At 36.1% G+C, this 21,794-nt stretch overlaps 1 long non-coding RNA gene across 1 annotated transcript in view; it reads left to right on the plus strand.

Annotated features, from left to right (window-relative positions):
- Positions 1 to 11,880: 11,880 nt before the first annotated feature.
- The window catches only part of LOC144615832 (uncharacterized), a 574,275-nt gene continuing 564,361 nt past the window's right edge, over positions 11,881 to 21,794 (plus strand). The window contains exon 1 of the long non-coding RNA XR_013554444.1: positions 11,881 to 12,029. This is a non-coding gene — a long non-coding RNA (uncharacterized LOC144615832). The remainder of the gene's footprint in view (positions 12,030 to 21,794) is intronic.

Genomic DNA, 21,794 nt, shown 5'->3' on the forward strand with positions numbered 1-21,794 from the left:
TGTTTGGGATTTCTTTTGTTTCTTGAAGCAGGCCTGTATGTCTATGAACCTTCTATCTTAGAGTCACTTTTGCTGCATCTCTTATATTTTAGTATGTCATATTTCTGTTTTCATTTGTCTCTAGATATTTTATTTTTTCTTTGATTTATTATATGATCCAGTACTTGTTCAGTAACATACTGTTTAATCTCCTATTTGTAGTTTTTCTAGTTTTCTGCTTGTAATTGGTTTCTAGTTTTATAGCAGTGTGGTTTGAAGGGATGATTAAGATTTCAGTATTGTTGAATTTATTGAGACTTCTTTTGCAGCTTAACTTGTGATCTGGCCTGGAAAGTGTTTTGTGAACACTTGAGAAGAATGTGTTTTTCTGACTTTGGTTGGAATGTTCTGTATATATCTATTAAGTCCATCTGGTCTAATTTGTCCATCTGGTCTTGTTAGTTTCAAATTTTTGTTTAAATTCTAGTTGGTTAATATATAGAATACTATTGGTTTCAGGAGTAGAATTTAGTGATTCATCACTTACATAAAACACCCAGTGCTCACCCAGTGCCATACACAAAAATAAATTCAAAATGGATGTAAAGCTGAAATTTTTAATTGATTTTATGTTTTTATAGTCTATCCATTGATATAAATGGGGTGTTAAAGCCCCCTACTACTATTGTATTGCTGTCAACTCCTTTCAGGTTTTTAATATTTTTTGCTTTATATATTTTATCCCTCCTATGTTGGGTACATGTAGACTTATAAATGTTTTATCTTCTTGGTGGAATGACCCCTTTATTACATACTTCCTTCTTTGTCTTTTATTATAGTCTTCATTTAAAGTCTGTTTTGTCTGATGTGAGTAGGCACATCGGTTTCCTTTTTGTTTCCACTTGCAGGGAATATCTTTTTCCATTCCTTCACTTTCACTCTATATGTGTTCTTACTTCTGAAGTGAATCTTTTGTAGGCAGTATATAGATATGTCTTTTTTTTTTTTTTTTGGTCCATTCAACCAGTCTGTGTGTTTTGATTGAAGAATTTAACCCTATTACATTTAAAGTAATCATTGATAGGATGTGCTTATTGCCATTGTGTTAATTGTTTACTGGTTGTTTTGTAGTTCCTTTTTTGATCCTTCCTTTTTCTTTCCTACCTTGTGGTTTAATGACTTTTAGTGTTATATTTAGAATTCTTTATTTGCTTTTGTGTATTTACTGTAAGTTTTTGCTTTATGGTTACCATAAGGTTCACATATTATCATCCTGTGTATTTAACAGTCTATGTTAAGGAGATAGCAATTTAAATTTCAGCAGATTCCAAAACTACATTTTTATATTCCTCTATGTCTTATGTTTTTTTTTTTTTTAGCATTTATTTATTTATTTATTTATTTATTTATTTATTTATTTTGAGAGAGGGAGAGGAAGAGAGAGAGAGAAAGAGAATGGGGAAGGGGCAGAGAGAGAGAGGGAGATAATCCCAAGCAGGTTCTGTGATGTCAGTGTAGAGTCCAACGTGGGGCTAGAACTCATGTACCATGAGACTGTGACCTGAGCTGAAACCGAGAGTTGGATGCTTAACTGACTGAGCCACCCAGCGGCCCCCATGTCTTATGTTTTTGATGTCACTTTTTTTTTAATTTTTTTTTTTTTTTTTTTTACTTTTGAGACAGAGAGAGACAGAGCATGAATGGGGGAGGGTCAGAGAGAGAGAGAGAGAGAGACACAGAATCTGAAACAGCTTCCAGGCTCTGAGCTGTCAGCACAGAGCCCGATGCGGGGCTCGAACTCATGAACCGTGAGATCATGACCTGAGCCGAAGTTGGACGCTTAACTGACTGAGCCACCCAGGCACCCCTGATGTCACATTTTACATCTTTTTATTTTTGGATTCCTTAACAAGGTTTTATAATTTTAGTTAAATTTACTACTTTTGTCTTTTAACCTTTGTAATCTACTACCTTTACTATATACTTTTCCAGTGCGATTTTTACTTTTCTCTGTTTTCTTATTAATTAGTGCCATTTTTTTTTCAGCTTAAAGAAGTCCTTTTAATATTTCTTGTAAGTCGAGTTCATTAGTGATGAACTCTTTTAGCTTTTGTTTGGAAAACGCTTTATTCCTCTTTCAGTTCTGAATGAAAATTTTGTTTGGTAGAGTACTCTTGGTTGGTAGTTTTATCCTTTACAGCACTTTGAATATGTCATGCCACTCCCTTCTGACCTGCAGTTTCTGCTGAGAAATTTGCTGATAGCCTTATTGGGGTTTCCTTTGTATGCAAAATTTGGTTTTCTCTGCTGCCTTTAAGTTTCTCTCTTTAATTTTTGACATTTGAATTATAATGTGGATTTTTTTAGGTTCATCTTCTTTGGAACTCTTTGGGATTCCTGGACCTGAATATCAGTTTCCTTCCCTAATAGGAATTTTTCAGTCATTATTTTTTTAAAGTTTTCTTTAAAACTGCCCCTTTCTATCTCTCTTCTCCTTCTGGAATCTCTATAATGTGAATGTCATTCCACTTAATGTTGTCCCAAAGGTCTCTTAAGTTATCATTTTTTAAAAATTAAATATTTTTAAGTATAATTAACATACCATGTTATATTAGTATCAAGTGTATAATATAATGATTCAACAGTTCTATACATTTCTCAGTGCTCATCTTAATTTTTTTTTCTTTTTGCTGCTCTATCTGGGTGAGTTCCATTGCTTTGTCTTACAATTCACTCATCTGTTCTTCTGCTTCATCCAATCTATTGTTGAACACCTTAAATATATTTTTTCAGCTCAGTTACTATGCTAGCTCTGTGCCTTCTCTTTGGTACTTTTCTTATATTTTCTATCCCATTATGGAAATTCTCATTGTGTTCATCTATTCTTCTGAGTTCAGTGAGCATCTCTGTGACCACTACTTGGAATTCTTTATCAGCTAGATTACTTAGAACAACTAAGGTCTTTTTCTGAGGTTTTGTTTTGTTAATTTAGAATGTATTTCTCTGTCTCTCATTGTACTTGACTCTGTGTGTTTATTTCTGTATATTACCTCTCGTAGTCTTGAAGGAGTGGAGTGGCCTTGTGTAGGTGATGACTTTTCTTACTCAAGTTTGCCCTAGCTTTTGGATGTCTCTTTAACTTTTGTGATTATCTAAATTGAGTGATTTATTTTTAATATCTCCCTGTTGTTGAGGGTGTGCCAAGACCTGTCAGTGATCCAAGGGGAGGGATTTCATTTGGTACTTAGTTTCAGGCTGATTGGAAGCCAGTCCTCCAAGTAGCAGCTTTAAGAGTATGAAAATGTATACAGTTCTGTGCAATAATAATCTCTGTTGGTTTCCAGGCCAGGAGATTTGGAGGTATCCGCTGGGCGATAGTTGCAAAAATTGGGGCTGCAGATAAGTATATGAGCTCCTTTTTGGGAGATGTAATCAAACTGTGGTGAGGCCAAGGGGGTATGCAAGGATGGTGTCTCTGCTTATGTTTCCTAGGAGTACCTCCTTTAGCCTTTAGATGTGGGACAAACCTGAGCCCGTCCCTCAGGCTAAAGCTTTAGGTTAAGTAAATAATTATCTTTCATAGAAAGACTGGATTTGTGTTTCATTATGCTGTGTTCACAGTACCCTGGGATAGTGGCCTGCCAAGAACTGTCATTGGTTGTTACATTCACATGGAGTTCAGGAACTTCACCCCCCATGGCCACCAGAGCCAGGCAATCAAGAGGTGTCTTCTATGTGTATTATGCCTGCTGGTTGTAGCTAGGCAGCTGGTGAAAGTAGGGGGTGGGGCATGTTTGCCTGCTTCAGAAAGGCAGTGGGATAGTTGGGCCTCTGCTTGGCCTTAGCTGTCTTAATAAGGTGACAGGAGGGTGCTGCATCTGAACATGCCTACCTGTGCTAGCAGGATAGGTGGGGAGTGGAAAAATGGCATCTGCCATTGCCTCTGTCTCTGGGGAGAGGTTCACCTGCCCCTTTCCCTCCAGCAGATGCTTTTATATTAGCAAATGAATCTCCATATATAGCCTAGGAACTTTTCAAATTGCTATGTTTTTTTTTTGTTGTTGTTTTGTTTTGTTTTTTTGCTGGGTCTTAGGGTGAACAAAACCATAGTTAAGCCTTATAAAAGGGGAATCTTAGTTTCATGTGGCACTTTGGGTTTCTTGTACATAAGCCCTTTTGGTTTTCTAAAAATCAGACTATTTTGGAGGCTTGTATCTCTAATGTAGATCCCTTATGTGAGGAACCAACCCTTTGCTCCTCCAAGGGAATGTGGCACTGGTGAGATCCTTTCCTACTGTAGGTCACACTTCTGGGTGTGAGGTTTTTGCTGAGACTGTATCTCTGCCACTGTTGTGCATGTCAATGTGATATTTTTATCCTTTGTGGTAGAGAAGCAGTTCATGTAGTTTTCAGATCTTCCTCAGGGGAAAATGATTCATATGTGGCTGTAGATTTGGTGCATCTGTGGGAGGAGGTGAATTTAAGATCTTCCAATGCTGCCACCTTGCACAAGTCCCACTTGCCCATTTTTCTGTTGGAGGTTTGGTTATTTTATAAGTAGACTTTGGAGGAAATCTTCTTTTGTATTTTATAGAAATTAGACTTCATTGTATATGTTTCAGTTTGATATTTGTCCTATTTTATTTTTTCCAAGTTGAATTTAAAAATATGTATAGTTAAATTTCTTGATTTTTTTCTTTCATGATTTCCAGGATTTTGATTTTATCCAATCTAAGATGTTTTCTTCTTCTTGTTTTATAATCTTTTTTTAAACTTTAATCTCCATTTCCTGGTTTTAATGTACTGTAGTTATATAAGATGTTAGCCCTATGGGGAGCTGGGTGGTTGGTAGGGGGACCTCCTCTCTGTATGATTTTTGCAACTTCTTGTGTTTCCGTCATTTCAAAATAAAAAGTTAAAAAACAAGGTAAAACAAAAGGTAAAAAGCACTTTAAACTGTAAGTGATACATAGGAAAATTTGGTAACCCTTGTCTGTACTAAGTGCTCAAAGAAGACATCTTTTGTGCTTTAAGTATTGGCGTGATTTGTTGGGTTTTCCAATAGAGATAGTGGATAAAAACTAAAAAGAGCAACCAATCTGCACCTGGGTATTACTAATAATGATTTCCTCATTTGTATAATACTTTGCAATTTTCAAGCCACCTTTACATAAATACTGTCATGTAATCATCAAAACATTCCTGTCACCACAAGTGTGTTGTTCCTTCTGTGTACATGTGGCAACAAACTCACAGTTTAGTGATGTGTATAAGGTACTGGATTCCCAGGTGACAGAATTGAGGTTGTCTGCTGTGCTGGTGCTACTTCTAGTAGCATTGGACTTTGACGATTCTCTTTCAGAGAAGAAAAGGTCTCTGCCTCTAGTGTAGGACACAGCCAGTTGGCCTGGTAGGAGCCATGTGGGTTTTGCTGTGAGGAGTGCCGTAGGAGATGGAGAACATGGACGGGGGTTGAGGGCAAGATGAATCCGATCAAAAAGGCACAACTGCTGTATCCATACAACTGCTATTATTTCCGTTAATGAACTACTGACAAATAATTGGAGTACATAATATGTCTAAGTGTTATGCTTAGAATTTAGTAGGTGGTATTATATGTAAGCTATGTAATGTAGTTTTACCTTCATTTTATAGTTGAGGAAAACAAAGCTTAGAAATAGTAAGTAATATGCCCGAGACCATGGAGAGTGGCCAAACTTAGATTGGAACTCTGGGCTACCTGATTCTAAAGAGTCTGCAGAGAAGGGAATAAGTGAAATGGCATTCAATAAATGTTCACATTCTTCTGTGCTTCCTTTCCAAGAAACTCGACTACTCTATTTTTACTAATTTGCATATGACATGATGATGTGAAGGCACTTTTCTAGGTAGTTATCACTGTCTTTCCGACCAGACACAAAGTTCCTAGTGCTGTCAGATTTTTATCTTTTTTTTTTTTGTTGTTGACTTTCTCCCCTCTCTGGAGTCTGGCAGCAGGCTCTTCACATAGTGAGCTTCACTATCAATTGCCTTTGGGCTTGTATACTTAGAACCACAACAGTTGATGATCTAATACTGGAATGTATTAATGTATTTTAGAAGGACTTGTTTCCTTATTCTTAGCCTCCAGTCCTTTTTTTTTTTTTTTTGGTAGATGATCACTGTAATCAGAGATCGGATTGGAGAGAAGCGAAGTCTGCAGTTAGGTAGGTTAGTGACCTCTCTTGTCTAAGAATTGTAAGACCTTAGAGGGTAGGCATTCCAATACAATAATTCATTCAGATTCAACAGGCATTTGCTAATAAGCATTACTATGTACTAAACACTGTGCTAAGCTCTTTATATCTGTAATCCTTGGAATTATCCTGTGAGGTGGAGGTATTATTTTCATTTTGCAGATGAAGAAAGTCTGAGTTCACTTGAATCTCCCAAGATCACATCCCTTGTCCTGATAGGCATAGGATTTTAACTCAGATCTCTCTGGTCCCAAGTGTATCTCCCTTTTTTACAGAACTGATGGGTGAATCATTAGGCATACAGGAATATTTATGAATTATAAGTGAATTAATTTTGATATTTGGGAATTCTGCTTTTCTGAAATTCAGTTACCTATGGTGCACAACCACTGGCAGGGATCTTCTTAGGTTTCTTTTCAGCTACCCAACTGTCTATCCATTCATATCTGAGTGGCTATATTTATTCATTTTTGAATATGTTTTATATTGCTATGGGTGAGAGGTTCTTAGGGGCCCGTCTTCACTACATGCCCCTTATTTCCTCTTATTCTTCTAGCCAGTGCCTTTTAGTTTTATTGGCAGGTACCTTTTCCTTACTGGATCCCCTCAGAGTGAATGCTTCTCAAGGTCTTGTTCTCTCAGTCTACATACTCCTGCACTCTCCAGTGGCAATATCATTCATTTCAGTTACCACCTATAAGTGACAAGATTCAAAAGCCTCTCCAGGGCTTCAGCTCTGATGACTTATTAAGGATCTTCATGAGGATATCGCATAGGCATTTCAAAACCTATCCTTCCCTACTTCTATGATTGTGTCACTTCAAATTCTCCCTCCCTCCCTTCCTACATCCAGCAAAGCACCACATCTTATTTATTTGACTTCTAAATATTTTTCAAAATCAATTCCTTTATGTCTTTTTCTACTGTCAATCCCCAGGGAGGGCTGCCACTATCTCTTGACTTTTTTATGTCTTTGGACTCCTTATTTCATTCCATCTCCATACTACAGATAGAACATCCTTCAGGGGACCTGGGTGGCTTTGTCAGTTAAGTGTCTACGACTTCGGCTCAGGTCATTATCTCACAGTTTGTGAGTTCGAGACCCACATTGGGCTCTGTGCTGACAGCCCAGAGCCTGGAGCCTGCTTCGGATTCTGTGTCCCCTCTCTCTTTTCCCCTCCCTCGCTCTCTTTCTGTCTCAAAAATAAAACAAAAAACATTAAAAAAAAGAACATCCTTCAAAAAATTTGGACCATTATCTGCTTTAAAATTCTGCAGTAACTTTGCATTGCTTTCAAGGCAAAGTCTAACTTACTCATATAACCTATAAAGCTTCCTGTCTCATTCTGTTACCTTTATCTCTTCCCTGTTCCTCCAAAAGAGCTACTAATGTTTTTTGACCTTGTGATCGGTCTGAGTTAGGGTCCCTTATTTGCGTCCTGCTTTCCTTTTTAATAGCATTTATTATATAGAATTGTAGTTGTTTATGTGACTGTATTCCCCCACCAGATTAGAGATGCTTGAGCCCAGGAACTACCATTTTCACCACCTTACCACCGCTGAGCACAGTGACTGGCACATTGTGTATGGTCAACAAACATGGGTTGAGGCTCCTTTTGACAGCCCTGAATCTAATACCTTGTAAAATCAGGCATATAGACATTTACTTCTATTTGGAAGCTGTAATGGAAAGCTCAGAAGATTCAGTCATGTAGAAAACAAGAAAAGCTCTTTGTTTAGTAGTAATTGTCTCCTGCTTCTTATATTCCCTTAGTGAAATATAGGTGGTGTGATAAAAATAATTATTATGTCATACAAAGTGCAGCATCTGTCTCATCTTTGCCATACATCAATCTTGAAATTTCTTGCAGATAAGTGTGCATTTTGTATTAAGGAGAATTCAAAAGATCAAGAACAGTGACTTTTTTAAACTGAAGAGACTGATTTCAAAGAAACGATGTTATAAATTTAGCAAGAAGTAAAGCATCAGATTATCTGTCAATTTACCTTAACTGATTAAAATATGCCCAGGGCATGACTTCTCAATATAAGGGTCAAATGCCATAGGAAGAGTTTGCAGAGTATTCATGAGAATCTGACCAGAAATTCAAATCACCTTTTCATGTAGAAAAATGCACACTGCTGCTTGGGAGGGGGGGCAGGCAGGAGATTAGAGCCACTGTCCATGTACAAGTAAGGTGAAGATCTGTTTATGGAGAGTGAGAGAATGTAGTGCAAAGGTTAATGATGTTCTTTGTCCCCACAGAGAAGCCTCATGAATGGTGCCTCAGTTTCTCTTTATCTGTCTCAGGTTTTTTGCAGGCATAGGAATAAGGTACAGTGTATCAATATTAAATACAAATTAAGAAAATTCAGGAAAGTATAATCCAGTTTCAAACATAACTGGATTGGGGAGTAGTTATGAAACTGCTGCAGCATTCTCTTAATGCTTTCAAAATAAAAGAAGTGTATTTGAGTTCAGTTTCCACCTAAATGTGAAGAATCTCCCCTTGGGTTAGTGATGTACAATGCGAGCGAAGAGAATGTGGTTCAGTGCAACAGTTTAATCCTTGAGCTTTTGGGAGAATGAGACAGTATGAGAAATACACAAAGGGGGCAGGGAGAATTGGGCCACTTACAGTAGAAGTCTTTGCCTGTAAAGCAATGGTACTCTGTCTTGAGCCAGATGTAAAAGGGGTAGAGGGAGCTGAAGAGTGGAGAATAAAATAGGAAAAATTACAGTTGCAGAAGGTATCTTGGCCACAGAGGAAAGATCCCAATAGCCTTCAGGTTCCAATTTCTCTGTCTCCCCCTCTTTTTTCTCATCTTCCTTTTTGACTGACCTGGTTGCATGTGAAATGTATATACACTAATGTAGAGCCTTTGCTATCTCCCAGATACTTGCAATCAGAGACAATAATATTTCAAAACCCTTTCCTGTCCTTATGTAAACTTTGAAAGCCCTGTGTAGACATGTCAGGACTGTGATGCCTATCTGATAGACAAAGAGAAGGGCTTAGGGAGGCTACCATGACTTCTCTGAGGCCACTTAGTGATTTATGTCAGAGTGGGGACTGCAGCCAAAATCTCCTACCCTCCTGTTTTGTTAAGCAGCGTGTTTGTGAAATATGTGACCATTATATAGTAGATGTTTGTAAGAGTTGGTACTGCCTTTCAGAAACACAGGATCCCAGCCAGGGTGGAAAACAGAGGGTGATCTGAACAGTTTGTATGCCTTTATCTTCTAATATTTTGAGAGAGATTTTTTTCTACTAGAGGAGGCTATCTTCCATCATAAATGATGCTCACAATAAGACTAAAAGCTTCATTAAGCTAAAAAAGAAGAAAACAGAATCACATTTCATGGAAGCATTTGTGGAGAATACATTAAAATTAATGATTATTAGGCTACTTAAATTATTTAAAAGACTTGAAAATTCTAAATATTTGTGTGGAAATGTAAGCTGGTTACTGTCCATATTCTGATCAGTCTCTTGGATTGTAGGGTGGCTGGCCATTTTCTCTGGGCTTTGAGGGAGGTACCTAAATGGTTTAAGCTTAGAGAAAATAAACATCTGGCTCTAGCACACTGTCAGATGTTTATACAAGAGTTCCACACCCTGCATCCCTTTTCTTCTACAAGTCACCAATTCTGGACCATTCTCAACTCACTCTGAGCATTGAAAGTTTCAAATCTCCTGTAGATACTTTCCTCTTCTAATAGAATTCACTGTAGAAGGCAATGCTGAAATCAAAATAGTGATTCTTTAATGGTGGGGTCTCAGGCAATGTTATACATACATTTGTAATCTACCCTCCTGTCCAAGTATGAATGTTCATCTAGTTGGCCTCTTGCATACTCTCTATGGATTGTCACAGTGTCGCTCCTGTCTGGGTCAGGCAGATGCACCCAAGGTCACACTTTAAAATCCTTCTGAAGAGTACGGTGTAGAAGAAAAGGGCTTATCTAGGAATCAGGAGACTGTCCTTATTCCATTTGTATTAATAATCCACTCTGTAGCTATGAGGAAGTCTAGTTTTCTTTCAGGATGCAAGTTTCTGCAATTGCAAAACGAGTTTTGGCCCATGTAGAAAAGAATTGTTAAATCATATTAGCTATAAGGTTCATCCTATCTAACTCTGGTACACAAACACAGGACTTTATTACAATATATTTTAAACATATAAAGCTAATTATAAACACACATTAGCCAGTATTAAAAATTGCCATCTTTGCTTCTGATTTTAAATAAAACATTGTGCATGAAGTTGAAGGCTATTGGTGCCACAAACTAATCCCATTTTTCTTTTTCCCCTTTTCCGATAGTAATTACTGTTCTGAATTTTGTGTTTAATATGACCATCTGTGGTTTCAGTTTTCAACATAAGTATATATACATAAAAATATATAGGATTGTTTTTAATGTTTTAGAACTTTATACAAGTGACATTATATTGACACACCAATCTACAACTTGCTTTTGCTGCTATGTTTTTACATGTACTTTGATATTTCGTAGAGCTAGTTTATGTATTTTAACTGCTGTATTACTCCATTGTATAATACACCACAATTTATATTATCATTGTTTTACTAATGTGAATTTGCATTATTTTTAATTTTTCACCACTCTACAAACAATATTACAATAAACATTCTTCTGTAAACTTGTCTCCCAGTGAATGTAGGTGAGTATTTCTCTAGTAGAGGAACCTAGAAGTGGAAATTGCATCATAGGTCATCTACGTCATCAGTTTCACCAGATGTTGCCTGGCACTCAAAGTAGTTAGTCGCTGAAACTCTGACCAATACTAATGAGATTTCTAATTGCTTCACTTCATTGACAACACTTATCATGGCTCACTTTAGAAGTTTTGCCAATCTGATGTTTTTGAAATAGTTTCTCATTTTTATATTTCCCACATTACTGTTACTGAGGTTGAACACATTTTCATATTTTTATTGATGTTTGGGCTTCCTGTTCTGAAGGAAGTCTATTTGTATCCTTTACTATTTTTTCTATTTGGTTGTTTTTGAATTTTAATATTTATATGGGCTCTTTATGTGTTGTAGGTAAATACTTTACAGTAGCAGGTGTTGAAATTTTCACCTAATCTGTAGCTTCTTTTAATTCTGTGAAGTTTTTTATTTTTTAAGTTTATTTAAATTCAAGTTAATATACAGTGTATTATTAGTTTCAGATGTGCAATACAGTGATTCAACACTTGTATTTTCCAAAGATATAGCCACATTGTGTGTCTTGTCTAACATGCTCTTCTAGAACTTTGCTATTCCCTTAGTTAAGGAATGGAATCAATGTCACTTGTACTTAAAATTGGGAGGGACTTTGTGACTGCCTTGATGTAAGGTTTGGCAAAGGTGATGTTATATGACTTTGAAAACCAAGTCTCAAAAAATGTCATTCGTTTCTGGATGCCTGGGTGGCTCAGTTGGTTAAGTATCCCACTTTGGCTCAGGTCATGATTTCATGGTTGGTGAGTTCAGCACTGGGCTCTGCACTGACAGCACCGAACCTGCTTCAGATTCTCTGTCTCCCTCTCTCTGCCCCTCCCCCACTTGTGTGCTCTCACACGTGCTCTCTCTCTCTCTCTCTCAAAAATAAGTCAACATTTAAAAAATGTCATTCATTTCCGTCAGGTTATCTTGGGGTGCTTTCTCTTGGAATCCAGCCATCATTCTGTGAAGAAGTACAAGCAGGCTTTAGAGAGGCTCACAAAGGTGAAGAACCTAGGCCCCTGGTCCACAGCCCTGGTTGAGCTCCCATCGACAGCTAACACCAACTTGCCAGTCATGTGAGTAAGCCATCTTGAAAGTGGGTCCTTTATGTTTCCTGCAGCCTTACTGAAGCATAATTGACAGTAAAAAGTTAGGTGTATTTGAGTTATACAATGTGATGTTTGAAGTATTAATTGTTTGAAGTAATTAATTTATCTAGCAGTGTCAAAGAGATGTCTGAATTCCCATGTTCATTGTGGCATTATTCACAATAGTCAAGTTATGGCAAAAACCTAAGTGCCCATCAGTGGATGAATGGATAAAGAAAAGGTGATATATATGATGTATATGTAATATACACATGATGGAATATATATACACTCACATGCATACATACACACTGGAATATTAGTCAGTCTTAAGGAAATCCTGCTATTTGTGACAACATGGGTGGACCTAGAAACATTGTGTTAAACGAAGTAAGCCAGACACAGGAAGAGAAGTACTGCATGATCTCACTTATATGTGGAATCTAGTAGAATGGTGATTTCCATGAGTTGGGGCATAGGGAAATGGGAGATATCGATCAAAGGGTATAGAATTTTAGTTTTGCAGAATTTTTCAGAATTAAGGTCTGGAGATCTAATATATAGCATGGCAGCATGGTGACTCTAGTTAATAACACTGGATATAATCTTGAAATTTGCTAAGAGGGTCGATTGTGTTCTCACCACAGACACAACAAAATTGAAAATGGGTCTTTTATCCATAGTCATGGGACACCAGACGTAAAGGGAAAAGCCATCCCCACTGATCTCTGCATAAATTATGTGTTTTTGTGAGCATAATAAACCATTAATTTTTGGGGTAGTTTGTTAAACAGTAAAAAATATCTGATATAATCAGATGTATCAGTCTTATCCTTCACCGTGTATATGCATATATGATAATATATATTGTATAACAATATATAAAAATATATATAGTCAAATGGTGCTCTAATTTTGTTTTACTATATGAACAATGTTTCCAATACAATTTATTGGCATCTATCTGTAGATTTTAATGTTACCTCTGTCCTATATATATTTCCATATACTTGTGAGTCTAAGTTCCTTAAATTTTTCTTAGCTTTGTTTGCTTATTTCTATGCCACTATCACATTGTCTTATTTGATATAGATTTAGAGTCAGTATTCACATCTGTCAGAACTTATTTCCCTATTTGGTTTTTTCTTCATAATTGTCATGACAATTTTTGGCCTTTTGTTCCTCAATATAAATTTTAATATTAGCTTGTCAAGTTATATAAAATACTTTATTGCTATTATTTGTAGGTTATTTTAGAAATTAAATCTTGCACTTTTTTGTTATAACAAAATTATAAATTTTAATTTATAAATTATAAATGCAAATGGACAAATACCCACATTTATAGAACAGAAAACAGAATCCACATATGTATTCACACACACGTAAAGATTACATGTTTTAATTATAAAGCTATGTATTTGTCTTTTTATTTAGGAATGATTTATGTGCCATAAAATGTGCCAGTCTTAAGGGTGCAGTTTGTTGAGTTCTGACAAATGTATACATGCCTATAACACACACATTAATTAGGATATTACCTTCATTTCAAAGTTTCCTCATGCCTTTTTCTGAACAATTTTTTCTCACAGAAAGGGTGGGAAAGTGTTCTGGTATCCCTCACCATAGAGTAGTCCATCTCTCTTAATCTTCATGTAAAGGAAATAATTAAATGTGTACTTATTTGAGTCTAGTTATTTTGGTTATTATAAAGTCTCTGAGATTCATCCATGTTGCTGCAGATAACAATGGAATTTTTCATTTAATTATTGAGAAGTAATGCATGGCATAAATATACCACAGTTTACTCATTCTCTTATTGATGGACATTTGGATTATTTGTAATTTTTGACTATTATAAGTTACTAAGAACATTCTTGTACAATTCTTTATGTGGACACTTATTTTCATTTCTCTTGAGTAAATACTTGGAGTGAAATTTCTGAGTCATAGGGTAGATGTTATTTCACTTTTTAAGAAGCTGCCAAACGGTTTTGCAAGATGGCTTTAGTATTTAAATTCCTAGTAGCAATACATTAGAGTTTTAGTGGCTCTACATCCTCGCTAACATTTGTTTTATCTTTTAATTTTTACCGTTCTAGTGAGTGTGTAGTAGTATCTAACTATGGTTTTAGTTTGTATTTTTCTTACTACTAGTAATGTTGAAAGTCTTCATGTGATTATTCACTGTTTATATATCTTGTTTTGTTAAGGGTCTCTTCTGTTTTCCCATTTTTAAACTTTGGGTTGTCGTCTTCTTCCTGAATTGTAGGGTCTTTAAAACTATTTTCTGTATATCATTTATTGCAATAATTTGCCATTTTTTGATGATGTCTTTCAAAGAACAGATACTAAACAGTTGATGAAATCCAATGTATCATTTTTTCTTTTGTGAGCTTTGGCATGCTATCTAGGGAATCTTTTTTTTTTTAATATACTTTATTTCTTAGAGCAGTTTAAAGTTCATAGCAAAATTGAGAGGAAAGTACATAGAGTTCCTATGTGCCCCATACATGTATATACATGTGTAGATTTCCCCATTATTAACATACCCCACCAGGGTAATACATTTGTTATAATTGATGAAACTATATGGACACATAATAATCTTAAAAATCTGTGGTTTACATTAGAGTTCACTTGTGGTGTTGTATATTCTATGGGTTTCAGTAAATGTATAATGACATGTATCCACCATTGTAGTGTCATACAGAGTCATACTGTATCTAAGAAATAATTGCTTACCCCAATACTTTGACTATTTTTCTTCTCTATTTTATTAATTTTAAAGTATTAGTCTTTACATTTAGGTCTGTAATCCATTTCAAGTTTGTTGTGTATGCAGTGAGGTGAGAAACAAGATTCATATTTGTTCCAAATGAATATGCAGTTTTTCCAGCATGATTGAAAAGATTCTCTTTTCAGATTGAATTACCTTGGCACCTTTGGCAAAAATCAAATGAGCATATATGTGCTATCCTGTAGATCCTTATGTCACTACCACATTCTCTTGATTCTTATAAATTTATGGCGAGTCTTGATAAAAGGTAGTACAGCCTTCCAGCTTTGTTCTTTCTTTTTTTTTTTTAATTTTTTTTAACGTTTATTTTATTTTTGAGACAGAGACAGAGCATGAACAGGGGAGGGGCAGAGAGAGAGGGAGACACAGAATCGGAAGCAGGCTCCAGGCTCTGAGCCATCAGCCCAGAGCCCGACGTGGGGCTTGAACTCACGGACCGTGAGATCGTGACCTGAGCTCAAGTCGGATGCTTAACCGACTGAGCCACCCAGGCGCCCCCAGCTTTGTTCTTTCTAAAAATTGTTTTGGGTAAGTCTAGGTCCTTTGTATTTTGATGTAAATTTAAGAATCAGCTTGTCAACTTGTGCTCTGACCTAAAATCTGAAACCAAAAATTTTATACATTTTGTCTAGTTTTCTATTTGATTATAGTAAGAGAGTGAAACTTGTGTGCCATATCCAGAATGAAGGTTTTGATGGTTAAATTTATGTTAGCTGGGCTGGGCTGTGGTACCAAGTTGTTTGGTGTGACATTCACTTAGATATTGCTCTTCAGGTATTTTGCAGATGTAACTAACATCTAGTCTGTCAACTTTAAGTAAAGGAAATTGCCCTCAACAATGTGGGTGGGACTTATTCAATTAGTTGAATGCCTTAAAAGCAAAAACTAAAATTTCTTGAAGAAATTCTGCCTCAAGACTAAATTATTATACACCTGAAACTAATATTATACTCTATGTTAACTAACTCGAGTTGAAATAAAAACTTAAAAAAAAAAAAAAAAGGAAAAAAGATTTGGAATGTAGAAATTCTGTCTGAATTTCTACCTGGCCAATCCTACAGATTTCAGACTTCAGATCCCTAACTGATACAGAAGGGTGAAAAACATCATTATTTTAGTCATTCACATTTCAGAGAATTTTTCCATTGACTTACTATTAAGCGTGGCATAATTCTGAGAGAAAGAGAATGATAATCTTTTATAAAGGGAAAAATTAAGAACACATCATGGAAACAACCCAGAAATGGCAGCTCCTCAGTGTAGGAAGCTGTGGCTGGAATGACTGGGAATATGCAGCTTGATGACAGTGTGCCGTTTACTGAGCATTTTCATACAACTAATCATGCCTTCTTTTTATGCATCAGTACAACCTCTGGGAGAGACCCTGGTGCTTAGCACACAGACATCCTCAAAGAATTCATGGTTTAGTGAGACAGTCACATAAACAGCATGAATTGAATGCTGTGACGGGGCTAAGTCAAGGTTACTGTAAGAATATTTCAAAGGCATGGACTGTCCTTTAATTAATCAAGTACATGAAGTGTATTATCAGTGATAGGAGGTATTTAAGAGAGCAAGTAGCTGAGAATATGGTGAGAAGCTTCAGCTTATGCCATGCCCAGGACTGATAGGACCAGACCCTGTATATCCCACAAAGCTCTCTGGAGGGCAAGCCATGTGTGAGGAGAATCTTCTACATCCTTGCTTTCCCAGTGTAGAATTTTCTTGACTGTGTGGCATAGTGAAAAGGTCCCAAGGGATTTATTCCTTTGGAGAAATACCCCTTGCTTATGTGTAGATCTGCAAAAAAGCCTGTACCTACATACACATGCAGAACTGATCTGCCACAACCAAGAAATTCTACTGAGACAAATCTCATGACTAGGATCTCACCATCTATATCTTCTCTGCCAGCCATTCCCCTTGGGTGAATGACTATGCTTTCTAGTCTATATCCCTGTGTCTTTAGGGATGCAGTGTATACTCTGAGAGCTGTACTGGTGCATGAATTACTGTTCACAAGAGAAAGTGGAAACTCAGGCCAGGTGTTGTGTTCCTAAGATCTTTGAATCAATTTCAAACTATCATCCTAGATGTAGAGATGATACCCATCCTCAACAAGAATTTTACAAGCAATAAGTAGGTTTTCTGGGGTCCTCTTGTGGCACAGTTTCTGAATTTCTCATTTTTTGAATTAGTGGGAGTGGCAATGAGGAGCCTGAAGGATATCTATTACTTCCAGGCTCAGAAGTGTGAAGGGTGGGTGTGGGAAAGTAAACAGCTATCATGTGAGTGGACGGGGGGGGAATAGCATGCCTTTCTGGGGTAAAATAGAGCAAGAACGTATAGGATTTGAAGGTACCTGTGAAACCATTACCATGACCTATATAGGCAAACTCATGAAGTTGTAAACATTAAATATGTATAGCTTTTTGCATGTCAGTCCTACCAACCAACAAAAAAACCAAGACATAGGGAACAGTCACTGAAAGGGTTGAGGATATCAGGGATTTTGTTGATGATGGACCATGAGTTCCAGAGGGTTTGGTGAAAGAGAGTTAAGAATGAGTGGAAGACAGTGTCAGATTAGAGGATTTGAAGAGCCATAGAGGGGGGATGGCGTGAAAGATTTTGCCATTTATCCAGTTGCTCAGACCAAGTCTTGGAAACATACTCTCTAGCAATGAACAAAGATGCAAATCCCACTTCTTTTCACTTCCACTAAGCTAGTTTTTTCTCCCTTGGCTGGACTTCTAACTGGCCTCTCTTCTTTCACTCTTGCTTCCTCTTTCTTATTCTCCCTACAGCAGCCAGAGTAGTTTTTTAGGAAGCATATTCAAATCATGTTATTCTCTTGATCAGAGCCTTTGCAGGTATTCTCATCATGTTTAGAACAAATTCAAACGCTTACCAAGACTTATACAGATGTGTATACACTGGCCCATGGCACTTCCTTCCCTAGCCTCATTTCCTACTGTTCTATTCACTTCATACTGCCAGTAGCCATGCCAGATGCTGTGTATGCTCCTGTCTTGGGGCTTTTTCTTTTACTATTTTACCTCTGGATATTTGTGTGGCTCACTTCCTCATTTCATAAGATTTGTTCAAATGCCATCTTATTTGACAAACCATCCATGGCCACCTTGCCTAAAATAGCACCTTCTTACCATTCTCTGTTTATCCTGCTTGTTTTTCATAGCACTTAACATAATACTTTATGTTTGCCTGTATACTGTCTGTTGCCCTGATTTTCTTCCTACCACATGAATGTTCTGTGCAGAGACTGGCCATTGCTGAATATATTGTCTTGCAATAAATATTTATTAAATAAATGAATGAATGATTGAATTAAATGAATCTGTATTATATAGTGTTTCCTAACATTTATATTTTAATTCCATTTGCCTCTTCTGTCATGTCAGGGAACTCTCTATGGAGTCCTGTCACTTCTTTGCTTGAGAGACTATTTCTGCATTTTTTTGGACAGTGATTCAAGTCCATCTGTGATTTGACATCACCCTGTATATTTGTTTTTATCATCCATTACCCCAACCAGAAGCCACTGCTCCCATATTTGTCTTATTTTCGCCACTAGAAGTTTGCAGATCTGTGTCCCTACTTGTCTCTTCTGAAAGCTGTGTAGAGCTTGAAAGCTGTGCCATGAAACTTTTCACTTGATCATGTGCTTTTCCATATATTTTGCAGATAAAAACTTAGGGGTGCCTGGGTGGCTCAGTTGGTTGAGCGTCTGAGTTTGGCTCAGGTCATGACCTCACAGTTTGTAGGTTTGAGCCCCACTTTGGGCTCTGTGCTGACAGCTTGGAGCCTGGAGCCTGCTTTGGATTCTGTGTCTGCCTCTTTCTGCCCCTCCCCTGCTCATGCTCTCTGTTTCTCAAAAATAAATAAAAAACATTAAAAAAGTAAAAAAAAAAGCTTAGGTAATAGGGAGATTAATGGATACTTCAGGAGAATTTTAAGGATGTCACAAGCCTCTCAACTCTACTACCCTAGATTTGTCTTTCCAGCAGGATTTTTAACTACATGGGGAACACGTTTTTATGTGGTAGATTTTTCTGGAGTAGAAATCATCTGCTTTCAATTTGTATTTTAGAGACTTTCTCCCAGTTTGCTCTTCAAGAGCAAATGCTTATTATTCAGAGGGGGAATAAAAGGACTGCAGGGTGGGTCTAACTTTGGACATTAGAGACTGCCAAAACTCCCAACATTTTTTTCTTTAGATACTGGCAAAATTTACCATAAACCTCATTCTTCTAGAAAAATTGAATAAGCTAACAAGATCTTACTCTAATTTTTGCCTTCTGTAAATCTGCAAGAACTCTATAATCTTAACTGTCATCACTGATATTATGATAGTCTGTATCCGAAGGTGTAGATCCCATCATGACCACATTCTAGTGGGATGGGATTCTATCCATTATGGGGGTAACAAATATTTTAATTAATAGGAGACCTGTCTTCAACCAGGTGTCATGTTTTAACAAACTGTCATCCAGTAACATGAAACAAATTTCAGTGAAGAATTAATTTGTTTTAAAATTAATGTTCAATTTTTGGTGCCAAATGGGTATAATAATTTAATAGTAATAATTAGATTTTATTGTAATTAGCTTAAAATCAAGTATACATTGAGACATGCAAAGTAATGCAGGAGTTGATTTTGTATTTATGTGTTCTCTACAGTAGATGACTACAGATGTCAGTTCTTACCAAAATAGTCTATAAATTTAATGCTGATTCAATATAAATTGCAAGCTTAAAAAATATTGACAGATTGATTTTTGCTTTCATCTGGAAGAAAAAATGATTAATGATGGCCAGGAAATTTGGGGGACAACACTGGGGGGATATTCTCTTCTAGATATCAGAGTAAGCTGTGATGTACATGTAATGGTATTAATGCACTGGCAAAGGAATAGGTAGATAAAGAGAAAATTCATAAGTTTATGTTAGTGTTTTATATATGATGGAGTCAGCACTTCTAATGAGTGAGAAAAATCTTGATTATTCAAGCAATGATTTTGGAAAATATGCATTGAATTAGCAATAAATTTAAGTTGTATCTCTATCTTACATTTTACCCATTAAGAAACCCAGATGGATTAAAGATAAAATGATTTTTTAAAAAAAATCTAATGTATTATTAGAAGAAAATTTTCTTCTAGTCATTCAGTGGAAAGATTGGCACCATGGCCAGAAACTATAAAGGAAAAGAAAGAATACAAATATGACTTCATAAAGTCTAGAATTTCTGTTTGACAAACTGTAACATCTATTATTTCAGTTAACAAAATTTATTGTGTAGCTACTATATGTAGAACTCAGATGGGAACAATATATAGTTAGTATGGAATACAAGATAACATTTTCAATGTGTAAGGAATTTTTACATAGCAATAGAAAAAAAGATGAACAACCTGGGAAAAAGTGGGAAAAATACGCATAAAGGTAATTTAGTAAAGTATGAAAAGTCAATAAACAAATGAAAGAAAAAGCCCATAATCAAATATGTAATTTAAAATAACAATTAGATACAGCTTTTCACTTACTGTATTCATAAAGACTTAAAGGCTTGATAATATCCGCTATTGGTAAGAGTATAAGCAAATGGGCATCTTGACTCATGTTATGAAAATAAAAATTGTACATTTTTTTGGAGTGCAGTTTGGCAATGTGTAAATTTAAAATGTGCATAACTATTCATTAGCAATTCTGTTTCTGTGTCTAGAAATGAATCCTAAAGAAATTACACAAGTGTGCAGAGATTTTTATGCAAAAATCTTTGATTTGTAGCAATTCTTATAGTAACTAAAGGTGAAAAAATCACCTAAACATTGACCCATAGGGTTTGGTTAAATAAATTGTGTTATATCCATACAATGAAATTCTGTGAAGCTGTCCAAAATAACTACAAGGAAACGTGCCCACAATATAATGTTTAATTGAAAAATCAGTTTTACATTATGTAGAGAATGACTCGATTTTAAAGTGTATATAGGAACTCAAAAATTTATGTATTCAATAGTAATACATTGAAGTAGCATAAAATGTTAATGATAATTATCTGTGAGATACAGGATTTCAGAGGATTTATATTTTCTTTATATATGTCAGTATCTTTCAGATTTATTAAAGAACATGCATTGCTTTTATAAAAAGAGGTATTTTCAAATATTAAATAATAAAACCATAAAAATAAACCATAAAAATTATTTTAAGGTCACAGCTCTCTCTGTGTACATTTTCTGGGAGGATTTGTAGGATGTTTAGTCCCAGATTTTTGTTGCACTGAGAAATTAGCTTTGTCAGTTCTCAGCAATCATTTTCATAAACATTTCTGTAGGGACAGAAACTGAGATTCAGAAAGATGACTAGGATAAGCCAATGGTTCTTGACATCTTATAACATGGTCAATTTAATATAGTAAGAAGAGCTTTTGGCTGGAGGAGTCTGGTCAATTCACCAACAATAGCACCTATATGTCCTTAAGAAATGTATTTGAGGGCATCCTAAAAATTCATAATAAAGAGATTTATAACATTGGCTTCTGAGTTCATCCCACTGCATATCTTTGGTCATCCTGCCCAGAAGTATATTCTTCTTTCACAGAATGGCCTAGAATGCACTGATTGCCTAGTGGTTCTATTAGATCTGTGTGTTCAGATCAGCCCTTAAATCCCCAGTTCTGGTATCACCTCATTCTTTGACTCTCCATTCTTTAAAAAATGAAAAGTTGCCTTAACAACACTGGATAGTGGCAGGCTAGTTCTTTTGGCCTAAAGGAAGTGGACAGTCATATGTCTAAACATAAGTTTCCTAAAGAATGGATTAGCTTCATGCCTGGGTAGAGTTTACAGAGATTTGGTTCTTGAACCAGTGCTACCATCAGCAGTTACTGTAATTCCTCTGGACTCAGGAACTCTCTTACCTCCTTC

The sequence above is a fragment of the Panthera onca genome, chromosome A3, assembly GCF_046562875.1.
Source record: "Panthera onca isolate mPanOnc1 chromosome A3, mPanOnc1 haplotype 2, whole genome shotgun sequence".
Taxonomy (NCBI): domain Eukaryota; kingdom Metazoa; phylum Chordata; class Mammalia; order Carnivora; family Felidae; genus Panthera; species Panthera onca.